General features: G+C 41.1%; 1 protein-coding gene across 3 annotated transcripts in view; it reads right to left on the bottom strand.

Annotated features, from left to right (window-relative positions):
* The window catches only part of APOOL (apolipoprotein O like), a 464407-nt gene that overhangs the window by 391259 nt on the left and 48923 nt on the right, over nucleotides 1-24225 (bottom strand). The window contains exon 2 of one of the 3 annotated variants that reach the window (XM_069612926.1): nucleotides 3686-3766. The exons of the other annotated variants lie outside the window; for them this stretch is intronic. The gene's annotated coding sequence lies outside the window, so the exon portion shown is untranslated. The remainder of the gene's footprint in view (nucleotides 1-3685; nucleotides 3767-24225) is intronic. 3 annotated transcript variants of the gene reach the window in all.

The following is a 24225-nucleotide window of genomic DNA, read 5'->3' as shown; positions in this document are numbered from 1 at the left end:
AGAACGCAAATATAAGCTGACACAAGGGGGGCATGAATTGAGGCTCCCTCAACTCCCACTGCCTCATTCAGGGCTAGGACGGGCCCTGGTATGAATTCCACCCACGGCTGAGAGGTGCTGGCCTTGCAAGACTGGTTACCAGTGTTCAGGCAGCAGGGAGGTTTTGTCCAAATAGCAAGTCACTTCAAATGATCCTCTGAAGTGGGTTGAGATGGGCTTACCCTCTCCTTGGAAGTCTCACTTTCATCACTAGGGCAGAGAACTTTCATCACACTGTTCCCCGATAAAGCTCCAGGTGAAACCTTCTGGTGTCCAAAGAGGACTCAATTAACAGAGGAGGGCTCAATGCCATATACAGTATCTCTACAACAGAATGGTCCATTTCAAGCCTTCTGTACTGGGCCAATCTGGGTTGCTGTGACAAGTCATTTGACTTGTGACAAAGTCCCAGAGTGCTTTGTCTGCAGGAAGTGGAGAGTGACACAGGAAGGGTGTATGACACAGCAAATTTAAGATGGTGGAACCCCTTCATTACAGGTGGCATCTCATCTGGGCTCCCTAAACATCACTCTCTCCTGTCTGCCCTACATCATAGACACCAGACATTATCTCCCTGGAGTGATATCCCTGTAGTGCTGGCAGAGCTGTCTGACATAGGGGGTTCCCACTCGGCACCTTGGATGGGAACGCGGGTTCTCATGGGAAGGTGCCAAGCCTTTCCAGAAGTATGCAAAGGAAGCTTCCACGGCTGGCCACAATAGTCTGTTTTGCAGCCCCAGTCAGTAAAGCACAAAACTGACAGTTGAAGGAGTCACCAGAAACTAGGTGAACAAGAAAATTACAACAAAAAGATTTTGGCTAGTATAACTGCATATTCCCATAGACCACCAAATCAAACCAGAAATGGCTTTTATTTATTAACCTGCCACCAAGCCTTAGGGATATACAGTTATCAATTGAAAAATGCTTGTTTACATTCAAAATGAACAAATCATTTGGAAGGCGCCTTCCTTAAAGGGGAAGTTCTCTCAGAAATGGTATTGGCCCAATGGCCATGGCTTATATATATTAGCATATTTCGATCGAAAACAATTCCTAGTTCGAGTCTTACCTTCACATAATTAGTAGCATTCAGGGTGCTAGGATTAAGCAATTGTATTTGGCTTCAAAGGCTGGATGGGCACGACCCTGCCAACCGTGAAGGTTCACAGTCGTCAGTCGTCAAATGAAGCTCAGCCTGGGTTGGTTTGTGGATGGCAGACAGACCTACACTGGTGTTGTGACAAGGGGCGTAAGCTTCTAATTATATCGGCTTTAGGGGTGGTCTATTAGCATAAGATGGCGGCTTACAACACGTGAGTTGTGCATGTGTAAATGTGAGAAAATCCAAAGGTAAAACGCATAGGATTATTTTTCGGATCGATCGAAATATGCTAGAAATATACATGCCATGTTCATTGTGCCAATAACATTCTGAGACAGCTTCCCCTTTAAGTAGATGTGAATGTTTTCTCTAATTTGTATACTGCTACTAGCTTTATAGTAGATTTGGCAACTAAAAAAAAGTTTTTATACTTTTTAGTGGAAAAATAATATCGGCTAGTGCCCTTTTTAAAGTGCCACTCCAATGCTGCTAAAGATTAATTTACTTTCAGCAGACTGTGGCAGGAATGTACATGTTACCAAACTACAGGGCAGTTGTTTGGATGTCAGTAGGTAGGGTCCAGCAAAGGCCACGTTTGCTCTATAGTTTTTCAGCATGGAGCATTTATGTACTGCGGCCTTATTAGCAGATCTTGCTTTCTGAGACAGAATAACCGGCGTTATATTATGTTTACAAAAAAACAAAAAGGCTCAGGCTAGTCTACCCTTGCAGAAGACATTCAGTCAGACCGCTATACTTCCGAACAACATAAACAAACAAAACAAAGCCATCTTTCACTCTCCCTCTCCTGCCACTAACACAACAAACACCCTTTCTTTCAGTCTGCCAGAGTGGATCGAGACGGGCAAATGGCAAAGCAGAGTCAAAGAAAGACAATTTTAGCTTGTCAACCCGTGATCATCTAGTGTATGTTTGTGTAACATGTTTAATAGTAAATTAATTGCAGAACGGACTTATTTCTATCCAGCGTGGTACTTGTATTTTTTTGAAGCAGTTGAGCTTAGCATCATGTCCGCGAGGTAAATGCTGGTGCATTGCGTATTTCCAATAAAAACGCAAAAGGTCACAGATGGAGAAAAAACGAGATTATGCCAATAATGATAGGATCAGGCATGTTATGTCTGCAAGATGAAAGTCAGACTTGCAAGTATATTTCAACACAGAAATCATTTTCTAAGAGAAAGATTAAGATAACTTTTTTTTTTAGAAGGAAGCATAATTGCGTGTTACGATAAGGGTATTATTAAAGTCTTGCAAGTGCATCACTTTAAAGAGTATACATGAATAAATATTTAAAAGATTTTATTTATGGAATTATTTTATTTGATGAAATGGGACCAATAGCAAAGCCAAGGCTGCCATCTTGTGGCCATTTAACATTTTATAAAAATGAAACCACGACAGGAATACTCGTTTTATTTATGATCAACAGTCAGACAATTTGATGCAAAGCATATTTATTTTATTTATTAGAGTGTTTTAATTACCAACCGTGACTGCAACTCTGCATCTCATTGTGTAGGTTTATTGTCGTTTGCAGCATTGCGTACAAGCACACCTAAAAGCATCATACTACTTTCTCACACAACTGGAGCCGGCATTAAGGCAGGGAGGGCTGGCCGGCCGGGCGCGGCGCCCTGCCATCAGAGCCCGCCACGAACCAGAGAAAGTGGTCACACGAGAATAACATATTTTTTAAACAAATTCAATAGACTCGAATGTATGTAAGGAGGGGATAGGCTCGGTCAGTGAAGTTTATATAAGCATATTTTAATAATATCGTAAACACAATTACACATAAAATGTAAACAAAAATATGAACATTCTATAAAACATCTGAATTTAAATCCTGCCTAAAACAGCAATGTATAATCCATAAATGAACAAATGTAACTTTGCACATCGCCCTATGAAAATAGGTGCTAAATAGTCACAAGCCTCGGATTCATTTAACATCCAAAATTCATTGGGGCTAGTAACTGTATTAGGAAACATTGAAATATATCACATATACAATTTCATTGAAGGAAATACAAAAATATCACCAATAAAACAGAGCAAATGCTCACAAATAAAGCAGTACTAATTATCCAGTACTGATTGTCAACTACAAGTATCTTGCATCTATTTATAATAATGCCCAAGATATATTGTTATTGAGTAGTTTCGACGAATAGTAATATCTAGTTCCACCCTAACGCAAAAATGGTGGGGGTGGGAGGAACTGATAATCATATTCATCAAGACAACAGCGAGCCCATGTTCAATAATTAATGTACAAACACATATCTATGTCTACACTCAAATGAGTTCCATTTCACAATCAAGTAGTTTTCATCTTTAATCTTTATTGCAATCCACCTATTGTGCAGGGACTAAAAGAAGAAAAACAACAAACTTTTTTTTTAAAGAAGAAAAAAGACTGACCGAGGCTAGCAGCCCCATACCACCAACGAGTTCTAAACATTGTTCAAATCAATCTAAATCAAAAAACAAATAACAGATCCAAAATGAGTTGACCTTGTTATATCCAGTGGAGAAATGAAGAATCAATCCCGCCAACGTCCTCCACTACAACCAACAGACAATTGAAGAATGTATCTGCAGAGACACAAAAACAGAACTGGGATTAAATCCAATCTCTAGTTCCACTAACATAGCCAAAGTAATCAATGAACAACTGAACTGCACTAGTGACCCATGTCGAGTTAAGCCTACCCCCAAATTGTGTAAGTGAAGATGCATTTTAATATCCATGTAAATCGATGTAGACATGGAGAATTCATCTTCCATGATGTCGGAAGGCCAATGTTACTCATCCAGGTTCAGAACCTAATAGAGGGAAGGAAAAGGGGAGGGACAGGTGAAATAGTCCCGTCAATACCATTAATCTTAAAAAAGCCCAATTAAGAACACAAAACTGACATGGCCCTTAAGGTTGCTATACCTTTGACCATCTCTCTATATAACCCATTAAAGAGCAATGCCTGTATCTAAGGTCACTCCGTAGTGTGTATGGTAACCCATCCAAAGCATCCTCAAAGTTAATGGGTGTTGGCTAACAAAAGCTTCCCTACACATAGCCATTATCACTAAAATAGAATTTCCAAGCAATACACTTATCTGGATTAACGGTTGCTCCCTAAAGTAACCTGTCCGCGGGATCCTCAAAGTGAATATGGGTCAGCTGACAAGCACTTTGCTGCATAAACACATTATCACTTTGCTACATATACACATTATTACTAAGGCGTGAAACGAAAGGGCCTCCGATAAAGCGGCCCGAGAACACGCCCTTGCCTACCTCAAGTCAGAATCCTGTTGGCACCGAACTAGCAGACGCAGGAAAAGTTTGAGCCAGCGTGCGCTTTACACAGCTCCAGTATAAATGAATTTCAAAATTAATGTCACGTGAGCGCGATCAAGAATTAGCGCTCACGTGACTACAAACGAGCGCGTCATAGAACCATGTCTCACGTGGCTCAAAACACGAAGGCCATAAACATCTAAGCGGGACTAGAGAGGCCTGTATGTATTCCTATGACTCGAGAAACCGGAAACATGAATTGTGGCCTCACATGACTTAACAAATATACAATAACCCATAAAAAAGGAGTTTTGTTGTATATGAATAAAAACTTAGACAAATTGAAGCAAAATATATTTGTAATTTACGATGTATTCAATCCGGATTAAACTCTGATCACGAGATGCATGTATTTCTTTGAGGAATAAGAACTATTTTGAGGGTTGTAACGGTTGTAGGCTAGAGCCCAATATGTGCGCTCCGCACGTCTGAGTTAAAATGGGAAGTTATGCTGAGTCGCTATGGTCAAAAGGGCTGCAGACGCCTACTGATACGCAGTAGATATAATATGTTTTGCTGGCCGCGCACCGAACACTTCAGGGATTTAGCCCTTGACCAGGAACACTACAGTAATCTGCATTGATGCAACTGATTCAAAGAATTTCGCCTTTTTGCCGAATCAACAAAACTTGAGAGGACAAATACAATAGCCTTGATAACGACACATCTGTCGAAACACGTGTCGGCTGATTGGAGGATTCAATAAACTACATCTATATATTTATTTAAGGATTACCTTTGAGGACTTGATTGACATTGTCTATTTCGATGTAGCTTTTGGAGTGAGCGCGATTTGCTGGTCAACAACAAATACATATTTTGAGGGTTGAACTCAAGTTCGTACAACATATAAACACATGGGTGATGTGGTAATTACCTTGGAACATATTAATTGTACCTGTGACATTATTATTCATATACAAAAAAAAACTTTTATGGGTTATTGCTTTTTTGTTAATAGTTCAATAATCAATAGTTACTAGACCCTTTGATACTAATTTAACATATTGCCCCTTCCTTATATCTTAATTCATTCTGTATTCGTCAATCATACTTTTTGGCATCAGAAGGGGTACTATATGATTTTTTCGTGAAGGTTTAAATTCATATATCATGCGTAATTGCATTTTCCTAAGCATCAGTGTCCTTAATCATGCATAGGCTATGTAGCATGATTCAAACATCTGTCCAAGCATCGTCCTGGATGTTACAGCGCATGCGCTGCGCGTGACGTCGAACGCTCTGTGTGACGTCACACGCTTTGTTTACATGATTTAAATATTTGCAAAATGGTGCCGCGTCTAAATCCGGAACTCAACGCGGGATCCAACCAGTTTACATACCCGTTTATAATCAGGTGAGACTGCATATCTAAATTGATCAATAGCAATTGACTAGACTTCAGTGTTTATCCTACTTATTTGAATCATTATATTCAACAGGTATTTGTACCTTATATATGGGCTAATCACGCTAATATTCGCAAGTGTTCCAATGGCGATTGTACATTAGTGAAAGCTAGGTAAAACGATCTCCAATTACTGTACTTTGGTGCCTTAACAATAATTAATCCTCCACATTTTCCTCATTTATAAATCATACATATTATATGTTTAAATTCTTCTCGGTTTCAGCATATTTTATGGGCCAACGGCATCCATGCCATTTGAGATTGTAGATCGAAATCTTCAGATACCGAATGTCAAACATCCCGCTTGGGAACCCAATTCAGGAATATAATTATTTGCTGGTGAGCCACATCCCTCCTTTTGAGACCACTTTTTTGGGGTTTAACACTTACATGGTTTCTACCTATATTCGAGTTCCTTCTCTTTTTTAGCTCACCTTTGGAGGGTCTGTAACCAAAATCTGTGCTACTGGCACTATGAGTATTTCTTCGCTTAATTATTCTTTTATATAATTTTTTGACTAATAAATCCTCACCTTATTAAATATCAGCTGGGATCACCAGGGTTTATGAACGGGTTCTATGGTACACATTTGTTCTACAATCACCATTTTGGTGTAAAGGCTATAGAGTGCAACAACTAGGCTTGCCTATGCATGTGCTTTCATATAGGAGATTCTTTGGAAAATTGGATATAATTTACGTATGTACTGATGACTGTTCAATGTACCCATTTTCCCCTTTACCTCTCTTCTGCTACATCTATGAACAACCGACTTGGTATGTAATATCTAAAAATGTATTGTTTTTGTAATAATGTCTATAATAACATTGTACTTTTCTGGTGTATGAACATATTGCAATCAAATTTCAACTTTATTTTTCTGCATATTTTTCTTGAATGTTGACATATTACAGCCTTGAAAAAACCCGTCTGGTCGAAATACATGTTGGCTGTAGGATTTATTGGACTCCTTTAAACTATATATTCAGCAACTATTGTTATGGAAATCTTGGATCTGATACATTCATAATCTTTATTTTACCGTACTTAAATTTTGGACACATGCGCAACTCAACAACAAAATTTGCTTTCTGTTTAACTTTTAGGGGGTACAGGGGAGTCTCCCTTTTTTGTTGTTCTTGCTGCATCTGATCACCCACTAACTATTGGGGACCAAGCGCACCATTACCCGAGTTATCTCACCCATTTTCATTATTTTCAAGATACTTGTAGTTGGTAGTCAGTGCTGGATAATTAGTACTGGTTTTTTTGTAAGCATTTGCTCTGTTTTATTGGTGATATTTTTGTATTTCCTTCAATAAAATTGTATACGTGATATATTTCAATGTTTCCTAATACAGTTACTAGCCCCAATGAATTTTGGATGTTATATGAATCTGAGGCTTGTTACTATTGATGCACTTTAGCACCTATTTTCATAGGGCGATGTCCAATATTACATATTACATTTGTTCATTTATAGATTATACATTGCTGTTTTAGGCAGGATTTCAATTCAGAAGTTTTAAAGAATTTTCATGTTTTTGTATACATTTTATGTTTCATTGTATTTACAATATTATTAAAATAGGCTTATATAAACTTCACTGACCAAGCTCATCCCCTCCTTCCATACATTCGGATCTATTGATTTCGTTTAAAAAATATGTTATTCTCGTGTGACCACTTTCTCTGGTTCTTGATCATAAATGTTCCCCAGGTCCACGATGAAGGGGACACCCATCCTTTTCTTACAATATTAGAGCCCGCCACGCCAGCTCGGGGGAGTCTTTCAAGTTCTCCCCTGAGCTGGTGTGGTGGGAGAAGGCGCCCTATTAAAATTAAATGTGCTCTGCTCTCGGGAGTGCCTGCCATGGCTATTGAAATATTTGGCGCTCCCCCCACCCGCTGAACCATGACTAGGGGTACGCGGTGGGAGGGACGACACATTTTTGATTTGCAGCCTGGGGCACTGTGGCTTCTAAGGCCGTCCCTGCATACAACATTCACAACGAATCAGATGCTGTTAGTTTGGCCCGTAAAACATTGTTGCGTCTCTTTAGGCAACCAATATTGTGTTCAATTCAAAGTGAAAGTGTAGCCTCACACCAATTCCAAGTACTATAATCATTTTCTTTCAGCCAAGACAAAAAACTTTTCATGTCATGATTACAGTAGCTTTCTAAGGTAAAGTTGGCAACATGTATTGTCACTGGAGAAAAATCTGTGGCTTCTGTACTACCTCCAACATGTCCTTCAAAATCCCATTCCAACTTCTGTGGCTGATGAATTTAGTTCACATCTTCCGGGGAAGGTGGGCGGGCTTATGGAAGAAAGGACACTGGACTAAAGGCACAGTAGTGACTAAAGTCGCTTTTTCTTATTCTTATGTCCCGTCCCCTTTCCTCCTTACTTTTGGAAGCTTCCCAAGCACTTGAGACATGATGGGCGTGTTGACCTATTACGAGCTTCATTAAACAGGTTTGAGGACCAGGACCACCTGTCCGTAAGTGAGCATTCTGGAGCTCCCGTCCAGACAGTGGTGCCAACAGATGGCGGCAAGCGTAGCCCAGGTTGTTGCCTTGGCAATTGTAGCCCTGGGCACATGTCACTGAAAAGCAACCAAAGCCACTTTAGCTCTCACTAGATGGGCGAGGCACCCAATAGGATAGGGAAAGCCTAGACTAGAGTTGATTTCCGCGATGCAGGAAACACATCTAGAGATGGTAGCCTGGGATGCTTGGGAGCCTTTGTTGCACCACCGAAATCTCTTTAGCCCTCTACAGATAAAGTTAAAGGTCCCTTCTTACATCCAGACAATGGAGGACCCTGTTTGTGTCCAAACAAGGATTTGGGAAAATACAAAGAGATTTCCTCATTTAGGGGGAACTCTAAGACCACCTTTGGGGAAAAGGATACCTAGGGACGAAGGACTACTTTGTCCCTATGGAACACATTACAGGATTCCCAATCTGAAAGAGCCTAGATCTCTCTGATTTGCCTCTCTAAAGTGGTTGTGACGAAGAAGATTGCTTTCCAGAAAATCAGTTGAATATCAGTGGTGGTCATGGGCTCGGGGTTATGGCAGATGGTCATTGGTACTACATATAGGTGCCATTGAGGATGGAAGGGGCTCCTCTAAAGAATAATATAACAAACCATCGAAGTGGCGTTTAACCAACTCGTTAGCTAAGGAGAAGCATTGTTAGGCGCCTAAGGCCAGGATTCTATGTGTAAGCCAGATGGAGGTAAGCTGGTTATAAAGGAATGAAGGTCAGCTAAAACAAGCTCTTGCTGTTCTTGTGCCCTTCTTGGCATCAGTCACAGAACATGGGTCCACTTTCACTTCTATAGAGTTCCTTTATGTGCATATATTCAGCAGACAACCGAAGAGAGCATGAATAGAGCTCTCTGTAACCATAGAGCTCTGTAACCATGTTACAGTCATTGATTAAGGGGAATGTCGCAGAACTTGGACACCCATCTGAGACAAAAGGTCTGGCAAGATTGGGGGACGATCTGGGGGGAGACATGGATAGGTTCATTAGAACAGAAACCACAAACCACAAATCTGACCAGCCACTAAGGGGCTATGAAGGTCAGGGAGCATCCGCTATATCTATGAAGTTTAGAAGCGTCCAATGAATTAAAGGGATGGGAGAAAACACAATAGCCTCCATCCGCTCGCATGGAACCTGCAGAGTACCCCACAATGAATCTGTCCCGCCTTCTCCACCCCCCCACACCCCTCTTTGATGTATAAGGAGGACATTTACCTTTCTTGCTGAGTGGTAAGTCTAGCAGGGTCACATCCCAAACTGAGAACAATGCTCGAGTCACTTTCAGATTGAGCGCCCACTTGCGATTCACAGAAGCTAGCTGGCTTAGAGCGTCTGCCTCACTGTTCCCAGAGCCCAGAAGACGAACAGCCTGCAGATGGATCCCTTGCCCATCTACCCATTGACACAGCTCTACCACCAGTAGGGTCAAATGGTTGGATATTGTGACGCCCTGCTTGTTGATAAAACATGGACATGGAGTTGTTGAGGGGGCGGGGCAAACATGTGGTATCAGCACATGAAAGGAGTGGGGAAAAAAGAAAAAAGAACCTCTGAGGAGAGTTGCTATGTTTGCACTCTCCTACCCTATGCATTAGGGAATTCTAAGATATTAATATCTATAGAAATATATGTCCAGACAGCACCTGACTCACCTTGCACTCTTCCATTTGAGAGGTCAATTCCAGGGTCGAACAGCATCCATGGTATGGGTGACAGAATGGTCAGCACCAGAAGAAGACGACTACGTTCAAGATTTGAAAACAAGAGCAAGACCACACACCAGAGATCATGTGATAAGATACAAACATCCTGGAATGAAAGGAGCAGGAATCAGATGGGAGATTAACAGGAAGCTCAATTGCCAAGGAAGGTCTGCTGAAGAAACGCGAAGATGTAAGGAGAGAGGATAAATGCAAATTTCGGGAACAGCACTTTCATCAGATGGCTGGGAAGAAGGCATAGTCGTATGCAGAGCAGTGGCAGTAACTGGACATCCTAAACCAGTTATTGAGCGTGTGGAGAAGAGATGCAAACCTCTCTGGCCGAAGCTTGCCAAGCTGCCTACATGGGTTGAAGATAGAGAAGGCCCAGTACAGATAGTGCCTCTGGCAAGAGCAGAGTTATGCTTTAGAAACAATGGCACAAGAACAGTTGGAGAAAACCAACAATGTGGACGAATCTTTGATGTACCAGGAATGAAGGATGGGACAGTAGTGATAATGGACCACTACTGTACTTGTGGATCCTACCCAGGGATTAGGGAGGACTGTGTTCCATGGTGATTATTCACGTTCCAGCAATGGCGATTCTGAAAAGTGACTTGAACATTGGGGAGTTTCCAAGGATGATGCTCACCTGAGGAAGAGAAGATCACTTGAATTTCTTGATCGAACAAAGAGGGAGAATTATTTATCAGCTAAATCAATAGACGCTTTTCATGCTATTCCATATGAACATCGATTGTTCAGCCAAACTTCAGCAATATTCACGACAATCTTCATGCCAAGAATCCAGTTGATGACGAATGCCAAATGGTTACAGATAACAAGATGGGAGCTTCTGCAGACAATTAACACTACCATAAAAGGTTTCAAGGCTATCAAAGAAGAGCCGAGAGTCACAAGACTGATGACACTCCAAAATAGATACGTCTTGGACATGATTACAAGTATGGATGGAGGTGTTTGTGCCAAAATCGGAGAATCATGTTGTACATTCATACCTGCTCACGACGAAGAGAATAGAACCCTGACAGAGGCAATAACGTTGTTGACAACCTTGCATACTATGATGGAAGATGAAGTAGAAGATATTACAGATGACAGCTGGTTCGCATCAATCTTCTCATGGGTACCACAGTGGATGGGGAATATATTCAAGTTCTTTGGAGCATTACTGCTGATGATAATGTTTGGATTCTGTGTGATCAAGATAATAATCACACCGTGTAAGAAGACAGCAAAGAAAGCAGTAGGAATGAAGATTATGACTGATGTTGAAGCTGGATTTGAACCCAAGGAGCTGACCTATGAAGAGTTCAGAGACTATATAAAGGCCAGCATTCATGCACCAGAGGGAACAAAGTTCTTGTATCCAAGAGACCAGAAGAAGTATGTGGGAAGATGGATCTACTGCAGCCTGAGTGGACAGTGCAGCCACACGACCTGGAATGTTGACGAACATGTAAAATCAGCAGGATCTTTGAAAGGAGTGATGAAGATATTGACTCCAAAGAAGCATTTCTTCAAGAGAGGATGTCTAGATGTGTAAGCTGGTGAGAGAGTGGTCGAGAATCAACCAGAGGGGGTGGGGGTGTAGAGGAGGAGCCAAAAGCCTCCACTGGAAGTCCCACCCCTAAATGGCCTATCTGTTGGGAACCAGAGATAGTGACAAAGGCAACACCTGTAATGATGCCTTTAACACGAGCAGCCTTTGAAGCAAAGTATACATTAAGGAAACCATTCTTTATGTACCCACGAAAATCTGACAGCCTCTTGGGAAGGATCCCTGAAGAGCATGTGAAGACGGATGAAAGAAGAGACTGGTGACATCGCATGAAGAAAGTGACACCTCAGAAGAGATGACAAAAGAGAAGGTGGATACACCATACAGAATCTGATGACGAAGTTAAGAATCGAGTAAACTTTCATATGAGGAATGAAGATTGTACGTGTAAAGCACAGAAGAAAATGACAACCATTTTATAATTGTACAGATACGCAAGCAGCGAAGTAATCATAAGGCTGGCTATACGTAGTGAGTAGTGCAGGCGGTGCCGCCAATGTATATATATGCATAGGAATATGGAAGTTCCACATTGTACTTTAGCAAATTGAAAACCCTGTGAATAGAAGGATTTGAAGTGTGGCGCAGCTGAATAAGCCTGGCTGGAGATGGAAAGAGTATCGAGGAAGGTTTGCCTGGCCCAGTGTCAAGGATTCGGACAGCCAAGAAACTGGTCATCTATTGTGGAAAGATACAATGAACGAGAAGGCGAGAGCCGAACTCCTGTTAAGGCGCGGGGGAAGGACAATGGGTACCAAGTTTTCTTCATTAAATGGTATTAAACGCAACAAAGGAGCTCAAAATGTGGTCCATAATCACATGGTCAGATGAAAATAGACTTGGGCAAGCTACACCGAGACCGAAGATAAAGTCACACTCACACTCCCTTTTATTTCCAGGAGCAGTGATATTTGCAAGGCCAAGTTCAAAAGACTATTGTCATGGCAGACAGCTTGATTGATGATATATGATGGGCTAATTGGATGGGGAGGCATGGTCAAGTCTGACCTAGTGGCACCTGTGGTACCCCCAGCTTGCATGCTCCTAACGGGTGGAATATTCCAGAAGGGTACAAGCATGCCAACCAATTATAAGGGGCCACGTACCAAAGAGCCCTATAGTTTAGAGATCCAATGAGACGTTGTGTATTTTATCACACTCACAATGACTTGCACGAGGGGTGGGCAGAGTCGTCCAACTGACAGAAGAGACCCAATCACAACACCAACCCCCCCATAGAAAGTATACCTAGATGTTCCCCGTTACCTAATAACAGTCTCACATAAGTGTTCTTAGTTTGCCACGTAGTGTGACATCAATGATGAGATTTTAGTCTAGAAGTGTGTTTTTTATGAAATACTCTGAGATCTTACTGCCAGACATCCGATGATGTCCGTTGTACTCCCTGTTTTAGGTAACTGTTGTCAAAACAGACCAAATCTTTGCCATCTTCCTGAGCCATTCTTATTATTGATGTTTGAGTAATTCCTCCATCCCCATCTACCCTGTAGAGTGTTACTGCGTCCTAAAGGTCTTATGGGTTCATTATAGTTGATACACACTCGATCCTAACTTACAGGAACAGATGGCGGATCTGTAGTAAAAAAGAAGGATATGGATATTGAATGTCCTAAGAATTGAGTGGCGGCATTCCAATCCACACTAGACTTAAACGAAGGATTATTTGCTACCCACACATGTAATTTTCATACAGGTCCCATATAAAAGATAGTGTACCTAACATTGAAAGTACAACAATGGAGACCAGCACAATGTTTTTTTAGTCCCTGAGATTTTACTCTGTAGGATACGTCCTTTTAGTGATTGAGAATTCCCCTCCTATTTAAAGGAGGAACTGAGCCATTCAAAGATATCCTGATATAAGGAAGATTTCTGAACTTTTTTGCAATACAGTATCATCCAGGTGATTATCTAAGAAGGCTACATGACAGATAATTTTACTGATGAAAAATGCTATATTAGACTAAACAAATGAAATCTAATACATAATGATAAATTACAGAGATAAAAAGGAATATCATCATATCAAATTAACAGCTCCTGAGGAAGGGAATAGTTTTCCGAAACGCGCAGAGCAGATGTTCAAGGAATTATGATACTACCAATACCATGAATCCACCAATGTGTTAAATTGTTTAGGATTTGATTGGGAATAACTGGACCACTGGTTGTATTGTACACTCTGAAGAAAAAAATAACGAAAGAAATTGCATGTCTATCAAGTTTATTTAGTAATAATTAATTTTTTTGAATTTAACTTTGGATTGAATCTACTTTTTGATCAAGTAAATGAATTGTGTGTATAAATTGTTCGTATAAAAATCAATAGACAAGAACAGTATTATTTTTTTACTACATACTAGGTCTATAGTGGCATCATTATATAAGTATTAACAAATAATTAATGTTTGGTTGTCTTACAACACAAAACGGGGGTGCTGGGGACGAGAGAGTTCCACAAAGGTGTGGACATCTGCTGTGTTTCATCTGGTCAGACAAACCTCTAACTCTATAATTCCCAGCCTAATGGCCAAAATAAGGTCTGCACACATCTAAAAAGGAGCGCCCAATGGTAAAGCAGCACTACATTTTTAGATAGAAAAGGCATTTTCAGCTTTTTGGATATTTATTGGTGCTATGTGAAAAGACAAACAAAAACAGGAGACGGAGAGCAACTCTGAAACTAAGCGATACATAAGAACAAAGGTGTGGCAGGGAGGGGTGGGTCAAATGCAGAAATTATCCTAGACAATCCAAAACAGGAATTCGAGCAACAGGAAGAGAGAGCAATGAGCTACATTTCACATACATTTATTTGTTTAATTTTTTACACGCCCAGACCCTGAGGTATCACAGTGAGATTACAGACAGCTTGTTGATTGGTCATACATTTGAATAAGCAATAAGAAAGCAGAGCGTACAGAAGTAATTAACATTTGATGAAAAAAGAGGAAGAGCATACAGAACTTAGTTACAGTCAGCAGATTATTGATAAGCAGGTTTAAACAGGTATGGGTTGTACTAGTATGGACTCTGCAATGAGCTAGTATTGGTTGAACAACCATGTTTTCAGATGCTTTTTAAAGCCAGGTAAGGATATCTCATTTTTTATACTGATTGGGAGGGAGTTCCAGTGATAGGACAACAACAAAAAGTGAGAAGGGAAACAGAGTTAATAACAGGACAAACACACAATAGGAGTGAGGGATAGAAGAAGAACAAAAGAGACATTAAAATAAAACACAGATCAACAGCTGGTGGCAAGAGATGGAAATAGAAAAGTAAGATTAGAGAAGGGGCAACAATAGAATGCAGCGATCGGGAGGCAGTGACAGAAATACAGACTGCAAAATGTGGCATCGCAACCCCTGAGGGGGAGAGGCAGAGCATCAGAACGTGAGAGACAGGGTGAAACAAGGAGAGATGGAGCAAGAACATGGAGTGGCTGTCAAGCAGGTAGTGCCAGGCAGCAACAGTAGGCCCGAGAGGCAGAGAAGTGATGCTGGTAGAGTGAGGGACTTGATTTATGAATCACCCGATGTAACTTGTGAAGGAGGAAAATAATGTTTACTATTGAAATTAGATTTACTCTCCAATTCTAAAAATTGAGAGTAAAATACACTCACTCCAAAATCCTATCTGCAGTACTGGGCCCCCGAGTGGGTGCTGCGTGGACAGGAATATGTGCAATAGCTAGAAAGTTTCATTAAGTACCCAGCTAGACCAAATATGTCGTAGGTTGTCGCTACCTTCTGATGGACGATGTGTTGCGCACTGTATTTAAGCCTTGAACAGAGTTATGTGCCTAGCAACACCTTTATTATGGTAAAGTAGGTTGTTGCTGAATTCTACTGCGTGCGGTTGGGTAGCCATGCCTGTGGCCGAGGTTCACGGACCAGCTGCGTGCATACGTACCTGGAGGCTCGGATGGAGCCTACTGACTGCTAAAGTCATCTGTAAAAGGCTATGTTATTTCCAGGTACAATGGAACATGCAGGCCTAATTTATCTTCTAGGTGCAAGAGACGGGCGGTCGTGAGACTTATGATTAGAATTTCAAGTATCTTCTGAGTCCAATTATCAGCAATGCCCATAAATCTTTCGACTGCAGACAGCTGACAAGATGGATCTTCAAGGTGAACACAATGTTCAAAGGGCCAAAGTGAGGCCAAATACAAGAAGTGGCGAGTTTAAAAGCAGCAATATCAATTAGAAGCCCTAGTCTATCCTCAACAGCTCTAAATTTTAGTAAATTGCTTTTACTTGGTGATTTTAATATCAGACATGAAAGTATCACTTCCCAAGACTCAAAACAATTATCTAAAATATAATTTTAACATTCATGAGTAGCTAACCTCTCCCGCCTCAAACATTGCCATGCACGAGACTGGGACGACAAGGGTCGGGTGCGCGCGAGGGACTGGGACAAGAGTAGTTAAAGTTAGGGCAATGTGGTACTAAAACTAGTATGTTCGAGGCGAGTGTAATGGATTAATCATGGGGTACTGGCACCAGGAAGAGTGAGGTGGGGGTAAATGTAATAGATTACTAATGCGGTACCAGGAAGAGGGTTGGAGGGGAAATCATGTAATGAGTAACTAATGGGAGTTCCGGGACGAGGAAGGGAGGCAGGGGTTATGAAATGGATGACAAAGGAGGTACCAGGGCATGGAAGAAGGAGGTGGGGGTTAATATAATGGGGTCCAGTAATAACTAAGTGGGGGTAATGTAATTGATTACTAAAGGGGTAATGGGATGAGGAAGAGCGAGATGGGTTAATGCAATGGATTAATAATGGGTTAGTGTGTCGAAGTGGGATGAGGGGGTAATGCAATAGTCTGAGGTATTGGGATGAGGAAGGGAGAGGAGGTGTAAAGCAAATTATTAATCATGGGGTACTGCGACAACCAAGAGGGAAGCAGGATAATGCCATGGATTTGTGGTACAGGGATGTGGAAAAGGGAGGCAGAGGTAATGGGACACTGGGACGAGGAAGAGAAGAATACAGCAGATCACTGATGGGGTATCAGGATGAGGAAGAGGAAAGTGGAGGAATTTCAATGGAGCACTGGGAAGTATGAGGCGAGGATAACGCGATACTGGAACGTCAGTGCTCCCGACCAGATTTGGAAGTGGGAGTATTTTACTCCCTATTTTTTTAAAGTTGGGAGTAAAATGATTTTTTAGGGAGTAAAAGTATAGAAGTCCAATTCCCAATGAGAGTATTTTATATGCGAGTACACATGTTTTAACTGAAAAACTGAAATATTTTTCTGATATTTATTTCTTTGCACCTAGTTATCAACGCAGATTAAAAGATATAGGTTTACTTCTTCCAAGCAGGCAGTTAAAATAGTTGTTTCATCATGTGGTACTTCGTGCAGTGCTGGTCCAAAAATATCCATGGAGCTTTGAGGGAATATGCAGTGGTGAAAGATTTTACATGTTTTTCCTATTTTTCGTTGGGAGTATTTGTACTTCCTATTTTTATTTTTTGGGAGCATTTGCCAATTTTTAGAGAGTTAAAGTGGCCGATACTCCCCTTATCTGTATGGCTGTGTGACGTAAAGTAATGCAAATAATTTTACAAAATAATGGGCTATGGGATGAAGTAGAGTGACAGTGAAATGCAATTTATTACTAATGGAGTACAGGGACAAGGAAAAGTGAGACGTGGGTAATGGAGTACTGGGACGAGGAAAAGCAAAGTGGGGTAATGCAACCGATAAACAATTGCGTACTGGAGAAGGGAAGAGAGATGCAGGGTTAATGTAGTGGATTACTTATAGGGTAGTGGAACGAGAAAGAAGGAGGCAGGGGAAATGCAATGGATTACTAATGGGGTATTGCGGAGAGGTAGAGAGATGTGCAGGTAAAAGGGATACCGGGATTAGGAAGAGTGAGGCACAGGTGATGAGTTCTAGGTATTGCTACTGATTATTAATAATGTATTGGATGACAAAGCTGTAGTGCAGAGGATTTGTCATGGGCTATAAGATTAGGAAGAGGGACATGGGAGTATTGGGTACTGGCGCCAGGGAAGGAGAGGCATGAGTAATGGGGTACCAGGACAAGGAAGAGGGAGATGGGGTTGATGCAAAAGATTATTACCAAGATGAGGAAGAGTGAGGCAGGGGTAATCTGGTACAGAGACGGGCAAGGTAATGGAAACTGGGTAATGGGACGAGGATGAGCGAGGTGGGGCGCTAATGTAGCATTGGGGAAAGGATTAAGGAGGCGGGGTAATGCAACATTACTAATGGGGGTACTGGAATGGGGAAGACCGAGGGGGAGGTATTGCCAAAGATTACATATGTGGTACTGAGACAAAAAGATTGGTGGACTGTTACCTCCTCCTGAACACTCCAACGTGCACACCAAAATAAAGGTAAGGAGTTCTTCTTAAAAAATATGGGGATATTGGGAGCGGAAGCAGGTTAGTTAGTGGGTGCTGTGCATGCAGGGACACACCGGAGCCTAGAATTTTTATTAATATGGGCGAGCAAAGAGGAGGTGTGTTCAACTAATATGCTAAAATGGGTTGGAAAATTGTGGGTGGGGTATGCTATCTTAATCACTTATTTTCAATTATATGTAACAGTGCACACGGTTGCAGGTGAAAACCAACCTATATACTTTTTAGAAATGTTTAACGAAACTTGGGTGCAGAGGAGGTATCACAACCCTGACACAGAGTTGAGAAAGTGTATAAATCAAAAAAACTGTGTCCTATCACAGGACACTCCTGTCCCCTCCACACCTGAATTCTGTACATACAGCTTTAGTACATTGTCAAGACAGACACATACAAAATATGTTCGTGAATTTAACAAAAAACAATTCACAAGGCACTTCACGTAAAATTATGCAATTTCTTTAGTAGACAGCTGAACGCGTTTTGGGGATCATATCCCCTTCTTCAGGAGCACAACTGTAAACGTAATCAAATTAACAAGCTTAGAGTCACATTTATTATTCCAAAGTCTTGATATACAACAGATCACAGCATGCCACCCTAGTCCACAATGTTGTAGAGGAGCAGGTGGGTGCTTTTTTCTTAGTCTCTGCCCCCCTCACCACTGTCTTATTGGAATAGTAGACAAGGAGCTCCATTTGGGAACCCATGTAGGAATCCATGCAATGTTCCGGTGCTGCAACGAGTTTAGTTTACATGATACGCACTCAGACAACCATTCAGAATGTACCCACAAGTTGAAGCGGTGGAAGGATGTTACCAGGAGGGATGCCCTCTACCGAGTTGTCAAAATACAGCCATGAAAAATATGGATGTACGTAAAATAAAGACTGACAACAATAAAGTGATGTCACAATGAAGACGTATGAACCTATGCTGAAACGATAGGAAAATACTTAATTACAATGTACCTGAAGCACTAAGAAATATGTACCTGAAGATAAAAGTAATCGTGAATATAAAGAAGAAGTAAATTACTGATCAATAACTGTAAATACACTGTAGCGCAAGGTAGAAAGAACTCAGACAAGCTTGCTACCAGATAGATATTCAACATTAAGGACAACCATTGGAAGAAAATGGACGTCGGCTTATGTCAAGCAACCCAGCTACCTCAAAGTATGAACCTAGGAGTGCAAAGTGAAGGAACGATGCAGCTATTTTTCCCCTTCAAGGATAAAGGAGTACACTGGCCTGGAACCAAGAATGCCATTTCGAGAGATGAAGGCAAGGTACAAAGAGAGTCTAACCAGCAGATCATGTGCACAGGGCCTATTTCTGTTACGATTAGGAAGGACAAGAACATTTACAGGAGCCAAGTGTTAGACAATTCAAAGTGTACAAAGTTCATATGAGAGAGTGAGCAAGTCTCTAAGACACCCTGCATAATTGAATAAAATAGTGGTAAAAACACTGTCAAAATTGATAGATTTATGGACTCCTAACACGCGATGTAGAAACTTGCGAACAAGGACCATTTGTGAATGCTCAAAACTAAGATAGTGGTGCACATACACTCCCTTAAATGTTCTAGGACAGTGAGCAGGCTAGCAAGGTCAACATCAGACAAAAGATATTGGCATAAAACCTGCTGATGAGAGATGATGGCCTAATTGGGAAAACAAAGAGTTGACGTATCTTACACCTGGGTTTAATTTCCATGCACGTGCTAAGTAAGCCAAAAGTCCAAGGTTGGATTGGGTTGCCAACCAATCAGAAGCCTCCCACACACTCTCATACAATGTTGTATTTATTAGTCCACTGCCATATTCTCTGCTGTAATCTGTATAGGATGTGTGTAGAAGTAGCTTGGGTGTGTCCTACAGACAAGGGACCACCAATGAAACGATAGCACCGATTCTATAAGTATAAATGTTCCCCTAAACCAATCCCTCCCGACAATAGGTTTCATAAAATGCTGCGTAGGAGGTCAAAAATGATGTATGGAAAAGCATATAAACTTTGTATAACTAAGCTGAAGGGGTAACCGAGCAGGTATCTTTACTCATAGCCGTTGCATCCCCCCGCTTTCTTTCATTGATAAAAACAGTATTTTACCATCTTCTCAGTATGTCCAATTATTTGGCCTACGATATTTACTTGTAATTCCATCGTGTGCACAAATTATGCATCAAAAAGTGCCATTTGGTAGCAGTGCTGATGGTTAAAGGTCTAATCGACCTCGATCGGGTTCCAGATCCAGAACCGCAGACTATCGCCTGCTCCTACCACTAGCCAGACTATCGCAGAGTTTCCTGCGTAGAGCAGCTCATAAAACGAGCACGTGTTCAACATCCGGACTGGCAGGTTCCCCTTTGATGAAATTCCTGTGCAGTCCCCGCTGGTGCCCCGCAGACGGAAGGCCAACTGGTTGATTGTGGGAGAGTCGATGCCGAGGGACTCTGCATGACTGATGTAAGTAGACCAGCGAAAGTGGTAAAAGGCAAAGGGGGAAGGATTGTATTGTGATATATATATATACATACATACATACACACACACACACACACACACACACACACACACACACACACACACACACACACACACAACACTGGATGTAGTCTCTCTTTATACATCGATAAAACACATTGATGGTTTGAAAGCATGCAAGTACTTCTTACAGACCAGATCGTTCAATTATCTACAACATGGAAAAATGATTTCAGAGATGATCAATCTATGTTTGACAAATAACAGTTTCCTGTTCAACAAATGTTTTTATACACAGCTGCAGGGTACACCGATGGGGGACTTTCTTTGCCCCTTTGTATGCTAACCTAACCATGAGCTGGTGGGAGAAGTTCACGGTATGGCACCCGGATTCACACAGCCAAAATTGCACTTTGGCTGCGTTACGTTGATGACGTATTTATTATCTGGGATGGAACAACTACAGAATGGTTGGCTTTTGTCAAGTTATTAAATGTGAATGAACTCAATTTGCAGTTCACCGAGTGCCACGGCAAGACTGCTATCATCTACTTAGATATTCTTGTAACTGTAGCACAAGCTGAACTATTGACAGAACTCTACAGAAAAGCCACGAGTTCCAACATACCATTACATGCTAAGAGCAACCACCCCACAGCCCTCAAATGGAGCATACACTACGGCGAATTCATTCGAATAAGGAGAAACTGTTCCCAAATTGAAACTTTTGATAAAGAATGTAGGCACATGGCCTCAAGGTTTCAACAGAGAGGTTATCCCAAGAAAGTGTCAGAAAGAGCATACAGTAAAGCACAAGACAAAGATCGCTCCTCTTTATTGATGTCCAACTCAGTGACACAAGAGGACCCAGATTTTACAGACACAAGACTTATTCTAACATTTAGTAAAGTCTCTAAGAATATACGTCATATAATGAACAAACATTGGCATATACTCAAACAGGACGAACATCTGGGTACCATCTTGGGAGACAATATCAACATCACCTTCAGGTGCTCCACCTCATTAAAAGACAATTTAGTATCAAGCTATATGACCCCTAAGGTTACTACGGTTGGCCAAAGTTGGCTCAGTACCAAAATAGATGGGTTTCATAAATATATGAAATCCAAGTCATGTCAATTTGCCAAAAATACCAAAGACTATTTGCACCCCATACTGTTTAAAAATGTTACCATCAAGTAAAGGATCACTTGCGAAACCGAGGAGATATATGTACTCACTTGCCCGTGTGATAAATGGTATGTCGGGAGCACAATAGGTAAACTAAAACTGAGGGTGCTTCAACATATAAGAGCTATTAAAAATGTTGACCAGACATACCCGATGGCTTTACATTTTCAAGAGAAACACGGAGGCAAGCTAGAGGGTTTTGCTTACTTTGGTATACATACCGTTCCTAAAGCACCCAGAGGAGGGAACCGACAGCTCCTCCTTAGACAATTTGAGACAAAATACATCTTGGATCTGGAAACCAAAAAACCTAGAGGTCACAATCTTGATGAGGAACTGTACACATTTTTGGGTACCTGAAGATGGATATCAGGAGTTGACCAATCATGTATTATATTTGAGACTACGTGCAATCACAGCTTTCTATACATATATTTCATAGTTTAGTTTTGGACACCTGCAGCTCCTTTTAGAGCTAGGTATGGGATTCTCTCACATAAGACACATGGTGGCTTAAATTAAGAACGGTACAATATAGTCTTGGAGGTTTAGAAGCAGGGACGGCTTTTCTGATGCATTGTAGGTAAAGATATATGAAATGTATTGACAGACTTTATATAGATTTATTGAACGTATTGTAGATTACCACAATTTGCAAACATATTTTACATTTGTTCTTTTTTCCACGGTGGGCAATGTATTTACCTTTACATATAGACACATAGCTCAGCTCATTTTTATTATCTCCTCATATACACTTTGCTATACTTTTAATTGGCTTTGGTTAGACATGCAAACATTTGGTATTTTAGGCGTATTGTGATGTGGTAGGCCTTGACAGCGCTGCTATTGGATTTAGCCATATGAGATGCACTAGCACTTTTCAAAGGGATTGTAGTAAGCACTTAGCACTTTAAGAATGGCTGCTATTATACACATAGTACTTTGCTATAAAGGTATAGCTACCAAGCTGCTAGAAGCACTATGCACTTTATTGGGACTAGGCAGCTAATAGCATATTTGCACTCACTGTAGCACTTTTGAGCCCGCAGTAGACTTGTATCGCACAATCTAGTCATCATTAAGCGGGTAATTAATGGGAGTCTGCATAGTTTTAAGACATTGAAAGATCATAGATATTAGACAGTATTGACAGATAACCACACATCCTCCCTTCATAACGGCAGCCCTCACATATGCACTAGCAATACAATGCAACATATGTTTAACTTGTAGTTAATTCAGGAGTTTTCCATTGCAACCGTCTCCCGTTTACATTTATGCCATTTGTGCAGAACGGAGACGGTTTTCGTTTATGTTTCCGGATTTGTGATTGAAACGGGAAATTACTGTAACACATGACGCCAGTAGTTTGTTAACTATGTACATGGATTTACATACAAAATCAGATTGCATAGATGAGTGGACTGCTAGGGAGTTAGGCATTTGAATTACTGTCAACATTACTTAACCATCTTAATCATGCAATGCAGACTGTATATTACATGCCCTGCCTACTTGATGACTGCTTCATAACACTGTTTCAAGATGTCCTCCGACCTGATACCAATGTAATTAATGTTAGCCATAGTATGCAGTCTATCTCACAAGGGACGACCATAGAGAGTATGAGAGCTTTATAGTCCTGCACCTATGTTTACACCCGGAATGTGACCAAGCGGTGTGTGTACCGCAAAACACCTCGTTTTTGCAGTGTTTTTCTTTTTCCACAACATAATATTTAATAAAGGAACATTCTTTTGCCTGGCATACTTCTGGTGATTGGACTTGGGTTCGGAGAACATTTCCTCATCTGGGCTGCTCTTGGAGTGCACTCCAACAACTCTGTACTGAGGTACAAAGTTTCTAATTATATACAGGCCATGTAGTTATGGTTACGTTGCTAAACCCATAGGAAGAGCACTTTTTGGGCGGCTTATAACTTCGCACCTCCTGGATGAATCCTCACCAAACTTTGCACAAAAATAAATGGCCCACTCAAGGGGGGGCAAAGTTATAGGGGGTTCCAAAATGTCTTTTTTTCCCCATAGACATAATGGGAAAAAACTTTGTTCACGCCTACAGCCCAAACCCCAGGATGGATTTTCACCAAATTTGTGGCAGGAGCTTGCTTTTGTTAATTTGGTGTAAACCCGCCCAGTCTTTTTTTTTTTAAACAACCAAAATGTAAGGCAAAAAAATGAGTGATATCTATGTCTGCTCTGCGGACACACTTCCCTGTTTGCTCCGTGGACAGATCACCGATTGGCTAATAGACTTGCGTCATGTCCGCGGACACACAACGTGTTCACT

This window comes from Ambystoma mexicanum, chromosome 5p, assembly GCF_040938575.1.
Source record: "Ambystoma mexicanum isolate Mex_15411 chromosome 5p, UKY_AmexF1_1, whole genome shotgun sequence".
Taxonomy (NCBI): Eukaryota; Metazoa; Chordata; class Amphibia; order Caudata; family Ambystomatidae; genus Ambystoma; species Ambystoma mexicanum.
This window is presented reverse-complemented; position numbering and strand designations above follow the sequence as displayed.